Below are 11,600 nucleotides of genomic sequence, written 5' to 3' on the forward strand. Positions count from 1 at the left end.
CTTAGCCACTGCCCTGGGCCCAGGTACCTTCTCAGATCCCCCGGGGCCACCCGAGGGGTCTGGAATTCTTTTCTGGCTCAGGCTGGGGCACCCTGGCAGAGAGCTGGGCAGGGAGCAGACTGGCCCTGTGGGAAGGACTGGGGATCTGGTGACCCCTAGCTTTCCTGAGATGTTTTGAGAAACTTCCAGTAAAGGAACACTGAGGTCATTGGCCAAAGTCAACTGGAGACAACCTCTTAACAACTAGATTGTCTCTGCCTGGGGAGGAAGCAGGTGAATGCTTGCTCGCTGGGGCTTTCATTTTAACTCTGGAAAAATCTGTGTCACCTGCTGAAGCTCCCACTGAGCTGTTTTCAGGCCCTGAGCAGGGACTCCTCAGACAACCGCTCACTTTGGATTCTGCTCCTAGCATCTCTATAGCAACCTGGGTACCAGCTGGAAGACCAAGAAACCCAGCAGGGCCCTGATTACCAGGCTCAAGGAAGAGCACGGAACAGGCGACAAACAGTGTCAGTTACCAGAGGGTTTTTGTTTTTTGTTTTTTTTCTTTCAAGATAGAGTTCTGAGGAATTAAAAAATGTGTTTAGTTGACCATGAGGTAGCTTTAAAAATCAGATGCTTTTAGGTGGGGTGGTGGTGGTGCAATAGCTCAGTGGTAGGGTGCACACTTAGCATGCACGGGAGCCCTGGGTTCGATCCCCAGTACCTCCATTTAAAAAAATTGGATACTTTTGCTCAATTCTAGGAAAATGGTTAACAAATTGGCTCTGGGTTCTGTTTTTAAGGCAAACGTTCGTGTTTTAAATTTAGCAGTTCAAAGTCCAACAATTCACTTCTATTTTGTTTAGGCAAAAAGTCACGACGCTGTACCACTGAGTTAGCTGTTTTCTAAGCTACATTTAATAATCATTTTCTTATCAGTCTCTATACTCGTTGTTTTAACTGAGAGAAGGAAATGGAGACTCGAAACCCAAGGTTGATGTCAAGCTTAGCGGAGTCCTCAGATAATCAGAGAGCTCCAGTCTGCGCACTCTAGCGTCCTCTTAAGCAAAGTCCGGCTCAAGAGCCTTGCCCTGAAAACCCCTACATGTGACAAATGTATTCAAATGATTTCTTCCTTCTTCCAGAATTAAAATGTTCCAACAGCTTGGCTGTTCCGACATGCCATCTTCGGTGAACCAGAGGGGTTCCCTTTTCTCTTTGGACTTTCTCTCAGCCAGCTGGCTCTCAAAAAGATTTCCTGTGCTTCTCATAACATGTGACACTACAACACCTGTCTAGACCTCAAATGATTCTTCCGGGTCCGGTTTGCAAAATCTCGAGCCAGTGTTTGATTGGTTATCATTATTGCTCTTGCTTCAGAAACGATTTCCCAAGCACTCAGCCAACTACCCAAGGCGGGGTTTCTGCACTTCAGCTGATTACTCCATGCTTCCGCTCACCAAGCACGCACTCGGGGAGATAAAACCATAGAGTCTTAGGTTCATTTGCTCCCTTTGAACTAAACAACAACAAAAAAAACCCCCATCTGTTACCTTTGGCCAATCGATCCCCCAGTTCAGCTCTTAGAACTGAGCCCCCCATGCGCAGGGACATTTCCACGTCTTCTGGAGGCCAGTGTTAGGCTGGAATGTGAGGAGAGGTGGGAGGGCAGGGAGGGAAGGGGGCCAGGTGTCCAGGTGGTGGATCCAGGCTGCAGAAGCCTGTATCCATAGTGCCTCCTTTCACTTGACCTCTAGCAGACTTCGGTGGTACTCAGAGAACTGAACCCTCTCTCTCTCATCCAGTTCCTGGGTGTCCTCTGAGTCACACTCAGGGATGAGGAAGTAAAAAGGGCTGTGAAATGAGCCTCGTTGTCATGTGGTTCTTTTCTCCTAATTTGGTCTGACAGGCCTGGGCACAGGGGCCTGGGGAACATCTTTCTTGGCAGAGAGAGAGGGGAAATCTAGTACCTTCTGTTTTCTCATTTGATGTCTGAGCTGACCTTCTGGCTGAAAATCTCCAGAGGACAAGAGCTGAGCCATAACTATCTTTTTTTCTTCTTTTTTTCCTTTTCTTTTATTATGGGTCCTAGTTAGGACACACGTGTGATTTCTAGGCTTGGAAAATGCATCTTTGCAATAAGGGTGATACAGAATGCAAAAACCCCCACTGCAAAAAATTGTACTTTTGTGGCAAATATTCATTTTCCCACCAATAGAGATGCAAAAAAAAAAAAAAAAGTCTGTATTTTTCCAAACTCTCTATTTTTAGCTTTTTCTTCTGGTGGCAGAAAACATAGTCTTATTTGGTTCCAGGCATACTCAGACACTTCAAGTTTAAACCTACTCAAGTTCCCCTAGTTTGATATTTCCAAACTTTTCTGGGGGCTGTCATTTCTCCCTTTTGAAGCTAGCTGCTTCCAGGAGATAGTGGTCTTCAGTGCCTCTCCTGTGAGTTCCCCATCCAACTGGTCTCTCTCCCTTCTTGATCTTCTAGGGGATGGGAGGGTGGAGGCAGGGAAGAGAGGGTTGGCAGGGGGAGGACTGGTGGAGAGTGTAGTAGACTGACTCAGCCAGCATTCTCCACCCCTCCACCCTGTATTTCCATGTTACATAAGGGCCGCTGCTTTTGAATTTAAAAGACAACAATTTGTTGGCTTTCTTCTCTAGATCCACCATGACAATTCTTCTCTGGGACAAATGGCAGCCTCCTGTTTCTCCATAGGAATGTGGGGAAAGGTCATGAAATGAAAGAGAGGGTGGGGGGCGGTAATATTCCATTAACACTTTGCACTACGACATCGCCATACGTTGCTGTGGAGAAGCTCTCCTGACACTCCATCCCTTGTACAATTGACTCTCACCAGTGGATGCCCCATGGCTGAGCAAAGGGCTCAGGCCAGCGCCAGCGGCTCACGTGGTCCAGGATGGAACCCAGGGCAGCGGTTCCCTAGGTCCTCATTCTCCCCACATCCCGAGGAGGGGTGTGCTCGGACGGACGGGCAGATGTACTCTGGGACCCTGTCCTCTACTGCCCCTCCCTCTCCTATCTTCCCCTTTTTCTTTCTCTTTTATGCTCCCTCCCTCACTCCTTCCCTTCTCTCTTTTGAAATGTGGTTTGCATGTAGTAAAATGTACACATGTGAAGCATACAGCTCAGTGAGTTATTACCCGTGTATGCCATCACACCCAGAGTGCCCCCTTTTTATGGGAGATCGTGAGTGCAGTCTTGGAACTGGGACAAATACAGCCTAAACTGGGGCACAAAATGGTCTGACCTTGTGTGCCAGCTTTTATAAGGGTGTCTGGCCTTTGAATTCCTCAGCCCCTCCCACCTCAGCTGAGATAGCAGGGTTAGCAAGACTCCATCAAGAAAACTTCCCAGCCCAGAGGCCCTGCAGGGTCCCTTCCACCTGCTGGGGAGGGAACTTGATGACCACTTGACCTCGGCGAGGTCCCAGATGGGAGTGTTGGTGGTCTGTTCTGGGCTCATCAGTCATGTGAATGTCCTGCCCCAGATGAGGAGCTGGGTCTTGTGGGAACACTTCAGAGTCACCCTGCTTGTGGTGCGGGCTGAGCTGTGTGGGTGAGGTTCACACAGCTACACTTCCTTGTCAAGTACTAGCACAGAGTCACCAAGCAGAATCGGAACCAGAGTCAGCTGAGAACTAATCTGAGGTTTTCTGATTGCAGCCATGATTTTTGACAACTTTTCCTCCACTGCTTTGAGATGTTCTCACAATGAACAGGGTCTTGGGTCCCTGTAAAAGGCAACAGACCAAATCATGCAGGGACTGCCCTCTGAAAAACACTCACTATCAGCTTTGGGAAAGTTGAAATTGGTACAACCTTTCTGGAGAACATCTTGTAATACACTTCGATTCAGCATTCTACTTCTAGAAACCTGTTCTGCTGAAATACGCAAATGTGCAAATACCCGCCCTCTGGAGCCCCACATATGCACACTGTGGCACTGTTTATAATAAGCACGGTAGGTAAGAACTTTTTTTAAACCTAAGTGACCACCAATAGGGGAAATTTTAGATAAATTATGATACATGTGTACAGGAACAGAATGAGGTAGATCTATACATGCTGTTATTAAAAAATGGCCAGCTGCTCACTTCGGCTGCACATGTACTAAAATTGGAACAACACGGAGAAGGTTAGCATGGCCCCTGTGCAAAGATGACACTCAGATTTGTGATGCATTCCATCGTAAAAAAAAAAAATGGGAGATGGCCAAGCTACTGGGTTAAGTAAGACACAACACAAACCAAACAAAAACCTAAAGAAGAGATTGATAACTTTTTTTTAGTAATTTAACGAGAATATGACATTAGCACGTGTACTGGGAAAAGGGGTAGACCACGAGATGAACACTGCTTACCTCCGGGGTGTGGGAGGAACGTTAGGGGACTTTTATTTATAGCTTTTATATTTTGATATTGTTGGAATTCCACAAGGAGCTTGTATGACTTTTGAAATATGAAAAACTATGTTTTTTTTTTTTAAGTATTCTCTTGAGAAAAAGGAAGAAGTCTTTAAACTGGTGAGAGGACAGAGAATTTTTCCCATGACGGTTTCCAGACACCCCAGGTTAGTCTATCTATAGAATTGGTCCCAAGGGCGGGGATTAGTAGAACCGGGGTGGAATGTGCAGGGCAGAGACGTTCCTTCGTTCAGGGGCCGTAGTGGGTACAGGAGGCAGCCCGTGGTCCCCGTGATCCCAGCCTTCAACCCTCTGCACTCCCCTCTCCTTGAATGTGGACTGGACCTACTGCCTTGCTTCAAGTGAAGAGAATATGGCAAACAAAGTAAGAAGAAACAAGTTATTAATATAAACAGAAACAATTTTTTTAAATTAAAAAAAAAAACGGGGAGGGTATAGCTCAAGCGGTAGAGTGCATGCTTATCTTGCATGAAGTCCTGGGTTCAATCCCCAGTACCTCCTCTAAAAATAAACGAATAAACCTAATTATAAAAAAAATTTTTTTTAAATATGAAAAGAAAAAAAATAGAATACTGCAAAAGTGATGGGATGTCACTTCCAAGATTAGGTAACAAAAGGCTGTGTTTCCATCCAGCTAGCTCTCTCTCTTTCTCTCTCACTCACCCACTTTGGTGACATCGGCTGCTCTGTGATGGTCTGCACCGTGGAGATGCTGGTGTGGCCAAAAGGACAGCCTCCCGGCAGCAGCCAGTGAGAAGCTGAGGCCCTTTGTCCAACAGCCTGTGCAAAACTGATCCTGTCTCAGTCGAACTTTGAGCTGAATGTGGCTCCCAGCCCGACAGCTTGATTGCAGCCTTGAGAGAGACCCTGAGCCAGAGGACCTGGTTAAGTTGTGCCAAATTCTCCACCCACAGCAGCTAACTGTGAGATGGTAAAGCCGTGCTGTTTGGAGCCTCTGCATTTGGTAGTTTGTTATGAAGCAGGAGACAGGTGATACAGCAAGGAAACGATGGGGCCTCTGACTCACTCAAATCGGGCAGAGGCACTGGGGGAGCAGCACCTTGTTGATTAACTCCATCTGTATGAGAAGGTCACCTTTTAAGACTTTTACTGGAGTTTCTCAATTTGAAAACCCAGGGTAGTTCCAAGGAAGACATAGATGCTTCCGGGAATGATGCCCTGCCTCCTCTGTGCAAATGTTGCATACATGGCGGGGTCATAAAATACGCGTATTGAAAAGACGTGTCTGGTAGCAGGCCTCCCAGACGGCTCCTCTAGTCCAAGCCTCCTGGTCATCACGCCCTCGTGCAGGCTGCCCACGAATCAGAGCTGGCCTGTGGGACCCGCAGAACACCGCAGCCCCGACTGCTTGTGACTTCCGGCCATAGGTCATAAAATCGCAGACTGGGACACCTGGATGGTTTTCTCTGCTGGAAGCCAGCTGCTGTGTCATGAGGACACTCAAACAGCTCTGTGCAGAGGCCCACGTGGAAAAGAACTGGGGCTTCTTGCCCACAGCCAGCAAAACTGTGCCAGCCTGGTGAGGGAGCCGCCCTGGAAGCAGGTCTCCAGCCTCAGATGAGCCTTCGCGTGACTGTCACCCCTGCTAACACCTGAGTCCAACCGCATGAAAGTCTCAAAGCAGAAAATACTCAGGAAGCCACCACCAAACTCCTGACCCACAGAAACTGTGAGAGATAACAAATGATTGGGTTTTCTTGGTTTATATATATATATATATATATATATATATATATATATATGTATTTTAATAGAAGTATAGTCAGTTTACAATGTTGTGTCAGTTTCTGGTGTACAACACAATGCTTCAGTCATACATAACATACATATATTCATTTTCATATTCTTTTCCACCATAAGTTACTACAAGGTACTGAATAGAGTTCCCTGTGCTGTACAGTATGTACTTGTTTATCTATTTTATATATATTAGTATCTGAAAATCTCAAACTCCTAATTTTTCCTTTCCCACCCTCTTTCCCCCTCTCCCCTCTGGTAACCGTAAGTTTGTTTTCTATGTGAGTCTCTTTCTGTTTTGTAAATAAGTTTTTTTTGGGGGGGGGGTTCCACATATAAGTGATATCATACGGTATTTTTCTTTCTCTTTCTGGCTTACTTCACTTGGAATAACAATCTCCGGTCCACCCATGTTGCTGCAAATGGCATTATTTTATTCTTTTTATGGCTCAGTAGTATTCCGTTGTATAAATACACCACAACTTCTTTTTTTTTGGTATTAGTTTGCATTTTAATTTTTTTAACATTTTTTTTTATTGAGTTATAGTCATTTTACAATATTGTGTCAAATTCCAGTGTAGAGCACAATTTTTCAGTTATACGTGAACATACATACATCCATTGTCACATTCTCTTTTGCTGTGAGCCACCAAAAGATCCTGTAATACACCGCAACTTCTTTGTCCAGTCATTTGTCGATGGGCATTTAGGCTGCTTCCATGTCTTGGCTATTGTAAATAGTGCTGCCATGAACATTGGGGCACATGCATCTTTTTGAATTAAGATTCCCTCTGGATGTATGCCCAGAATTGGGATTGCTGGATCATATTTTTAGTCTTTTGAGGAGTCTCCATACTGTTTTCCACAGTGGCTGCACCAAACTGCATTCCCACCAGCAGTGTAGGAGGGTTCCCTTTTCTCCACAGCCTCTCCAGCATTTATTATGTGTGAGCTATACAAAACAAATTACTCACTTGAAAATAAATGAGTAGAAATTAAAATGAATAAAATTATAAAATAATCGATAGTGAATACACTGACCTTTAACTCAGTCATCAAGTTGAAGAAAATCTTAATTTAAAGGTGCTTCTGGAATCTTGATTCAATTTTTGGATAAACAAAAAGAGGCATGATGCTATTCAGCAGCATGGTCCATTTACGGCATTTGTGACCCTAAGAACTGACACGATAAGAAAACTCTAAGCATAAATGGAGTCAGAAAAGGTGATATAAGTTCATGGATTCTATTTAATGACTTTTTTACCCTTAAGGGAAACAAAGTCCCGGGACACATCTCTGATCTCAGAAGGTGATGCCACAGAATCGTGAAAGCTTGTCCATATAAGTTCCCTTGATGCCGCTGTCAGTCAGATGTGAGCTGGAATTCTGTCCGTCAGCCTCTTTCTCTGGTGACTTGCAGAGCCACACACTACAAAGGCTGCACATGTTACCCATCATGGCTCTAATTTCCACCCAAGGCTGATACATTTTCTGCCTAAAGTTCCACGTGGAAGTAAATTGAATGTTTGTGACTAAACTTGATTGGATCCAGGTTATTTGAACCTAGGGAGGAGTTTACTCTTTGCAGAGCTCTCAAATTTGTGCTTCTAGTATCTTCTCCTATTCGGGGAAGCCGGGACCTGTGCATGGAACTTGGGGATATCTTAGGTGATTTGGCTCAATCAATATCATGCAACCAATAGATATTGGCTGAGTATCAATTATGTCAAAGTATTGTGGAGAATGAGTAAGTCACTGCTCCTGTGACGTCAAGAAGGCCATGGGGTCTAGTAGAAAGGTTGGGAGGGTGTCCTGGGGAACATTAGCTAAATGCTGGGCTGGGAAATATGTAAGTCAGGATGCTGGACTGTGGAATTCAAGTGAGTCATATACTGTTCAATTTGTGATTACATACACAGCCTTTGGGTAACTGTCTCATAGAGTAAGAACAGACGCAAACGTAGATAATATATGTTTATTATGTTTATACATCCAAGTAATGTAGGTGATGAAGTTAAACGGAACCGTAGGAGTGAATCTGCGTGCCGAGTTGGTTGTGGTTCATCGATGTGGGGAAGCAGCGCCACCTAGAGGCAGATGATGCGCTGTGCGTCAGTGTGTCCCAGGCTTGGCCGGCTCGTCTAAGGAGGCATCTGCATTCTAGTGCACAGAGCATTTTAACGCTGCGGTTTTCACACCTTCTATCAGGGATGATGGGCTGAGGTGGAGAGGGGTTTGGGGAAAGATCCACAGCAGGAATATGGACAAAAGAAGCTTTGTTTCAGAGCACCCCTTTCTAAAATGTCCATTCAGTGTTTTTGAATTGGGCGTAATTACCTTCCATTCCCAGTCACTTTATTTTTTTGTACTTTTTTTTTTTTTTTGTCTGTAAGGTGAAGTTATTTATAAATCTAAAGGGAAAATGACGTGTTTAAAAATCGGTCTTCAATTTTGGGTTATTTGCTCAGTTGCTAGCCAAAGCAATCCATGGAAATAAAACAGCATTTTCACAGTTTAGAAATAAGCAATTCAAACACCTTGAGTCATTTCGAGAACTGTGGGAGGGCACTGCTTGCACTAATCTGCCTGAGAAGCACATATTTATTTATTAGGAATGATTCCGAGTGCCTTAGCATGAGCATCAGGTAAACTAACTGGAAAAGTGAGGCAGGGGGATTGGAGAGAGGAGAGAGAGGGAAGGCAGGCAGCAGGTGCAGGGACTGAGGAAAGAGAGAAAGAAAACAGAGAAGAAAAGCATTGGGGCAAAGGAAGGATACATGGCAAATGAAACAAGAAGCGGAAAGGGCAGAGGCGGACACTGGCAGGGTAGAACTTACGCAAACCCATCCAAACCCAACCCAAGGCTGGCCGACAACGTGACGGTGCCGGGCTGAGGAACATAGTCAAACATGCATCTTTGGGCTGGTGCCCTGTGGGCGGTGGGTCAGTTCCTCCTCCAGAGTCTGTGATTTTGATCCCGATTTCCTCAAGCCTGGACTTTTCTCAGGGATTTCCCTGCAAAAACTCTTAATCTAAAACTGGCATTGAGAGTGGAATGTGAGGGCACTCCAGAAGTATGGACGGAGATAAGCTTCCAATTCAGGGTACCTCAAAATTATACTGAAGGTGGTCAGAGTGATTCTTAGGCATTCAATTAAGCAGATAATTTTTAATTTATGACCAGTCATCTGTTGAACTTGGCTAATGAAACGAGAGATTGCAGCTCTGGTTGTTGCTAAATGGAATTACGACAAAACTAATAAAAACAGAAGCTTATTTAGTTAAAAGGCATCATCTATGAAAACATGAGAAACAGGAACCTTCCAAAAACACGGGTAAAGAGCCAGACACCAGGGAAACGCATCCTTTGAGAAGCCCAGCCCTCAGTCACTTCTCTCTTCTCTAGTGGAGGTATGTGTGTTCTGGGCGTTGACCTCACAGCTTCCTCTCCTAATCTTTCTTCTGACTTCTATGCCTGTCAACTGTGGCCTCTGTGAAGGGCTCCTGAGTGGACTTCACCTCTCAACAGGACCCTCCAACATCAACAGAGGATGGATAAAGAAGTCATGGTCTATATACACACACCAGCAGCAACATGGATGGACCTGGAGCTCATCACACTGAGTGAAGTTAAGTCAGGCAGAGAGAGACAAATACCGTATGCTATCACTTATACGTGGAATCTTAAAAAATGATGCAAACAAGCTTATTTACAAAACAGAAACAGACTCACAGACAGAGAAAACAAATTTATGGTTACCAAAGGGGAAAGGGAGGAAGGGTTAAATTAGGAGTTTGGGATTTGCAGATACAAAATACACAAAATAGATAAACAACAAGGTCCTACTGTATATCACGGGGAACTATATTCAATACCTTGCAATAACTTCTAGTGAAAAAGAACATACACATATGTATGACTGAATCACTGCGCTGTACGCCAGAAACCAACACATTATAAATCAACTATATTTCAACTAAATCAGACAACAGCAAGACATACAGTCCCCTCCAAGCATTAAGGCGTGAGATTTCTAGAGAAAGCTCAGCCCTCCTCTGTCCTGGGGACATCTGCATTTCCTAAGTACTGGACTTGAGAGAAAGTGTGGTAGGACTTTGGAATCAGGCGGATGTACCAGAATTCACTTCCTACAAACTGTGTGTCTTGTATGATAGACAATTCTTTAAGCTTCAGTTTTGAAGGTAAAATCAGATGGGACTGGCAGAGTAGGTACTCAATAAAAGATGGCTTTTGTGTTTTAGCCCACCTCTTCTCACTCAGAATCTTGCTTTGGAAATGAAAAGCCGTACTACTACCACACGCCGGGGGCACCATGCCTTTGGTTTCCTGCTATCTGTGTTCTATTTCATGTAGTTCATAAACGTGGTCACTCTGGGCCACACGGACCCAAGCAGCAGTTCTGATGTTCTTTAAATGAATACTCTGAACATAACTGACATTTTAAGAAATGATCAAAAGTATTTAAAGGATTAAATTATTCCTTCCCATTTTTTGTAAGTGAAGCTCTTCATTATTAACTTGTTTCCTTCTTATAAATTTCCCATTGTTTACTCCTATAAAAAGGGTAAGACTGAGTGACCACTGATGTCTAACTCAGCTAAAAAAAAAAATTTTCTAAAATCTCATGCCTTTCTTGAATTTTGTCCCATGGAGATACTTTATCAAAACCTAAATCCTCTTAATCACTGTCCATAACTTTATGTTAAAAACACTAAAACCCTAAGAACAGCGACGATTAAACCTGCTTTGGCTTTGTCGTCCCTCTGCTGTCCCTTCTTCCCGCCTGCGCGAGGCCTCGTGCAGACCGACCTGCCTCACTTTACTCCAGGCCACCCGGATCTCACTGTTCCCCCAACGCTGACTATACTTACAGTCAAGTATGAAAATGTGTGACACTGACTTCAAAGTGCTTAAATCTTACTTTGCAACTAGGCTGAAAGCAGCTTGTGAGCAAGGTCCAGACATTTCTGTCTCCTCCGTGATCCCGGGGAACACAGTACACACTTGAAAAGTACTCAGTTAAGTTGTCCAGTTGACAAGATTGATTCCACCTGTGTTAATGGCGTTCCGTGACACATCATCACGCTTACCATCAGGCATGATGTAACTAAACGTTGCTGATCAACAAAGGGGCCATGAGCCTTTAAAAAGTGGCAAAAACAAAACACAAAAATGGCTACAAACGGTAAGAACACCGAGATTCAAGTAGAAGGGAATGGGGTGGGGGGAGAATCACTTTTGTGCCCAAAGTGTCCCTTAGCATTTGTCTTTTCTCCACAGTTCACCCCGACCACGCCCCCCCCCCCCCCCGACGGTGCCGTCAGCCAGCAGCACCTGGGCTGACGTTTAGCCGAAATGCATGAGTTGAGCCAGTGGGTTCCAGCTG

At 44.6% G+C, this 11,600-nt stretch overlaps 1 non-coding gene across 1 annotated transcript; it reads left to right on the forward strand.

The window, feature by feature from the left end:
- The first annotated feature begins 4,099 nt into the window (after positions 1-4,099).
- Positions 4,100-4,204, forward strand: LOC123616867 (U6 spliceosomal RNA). The gene has a single exon (XR_006724902.1). It is a non-coding gene; the product is annotated as a U6 spliceosomal RNA (small nuclear RNA).
- The last annotated feature ends 7,396 nt before the right edge of the window (positions 4,205-11,600 follow it).

The sequence above is a fragment of the Camelus bactrianus genome, chromosome 21 (genome assembly GCF_048773025.1).
Source record: "Camelus bactrianus isolate YW-2024 breed Bactrian camel chromosome 21, ASM4877302v1, whole genome shotgun sequence".
Classification (NCBI taxonomy): domain Eukaryota; kingdom Metazoa; phylum Chordata; class Mammalia; order Artiodactyla; family Camelidae; genus Camelus; species Camelus bactrianus.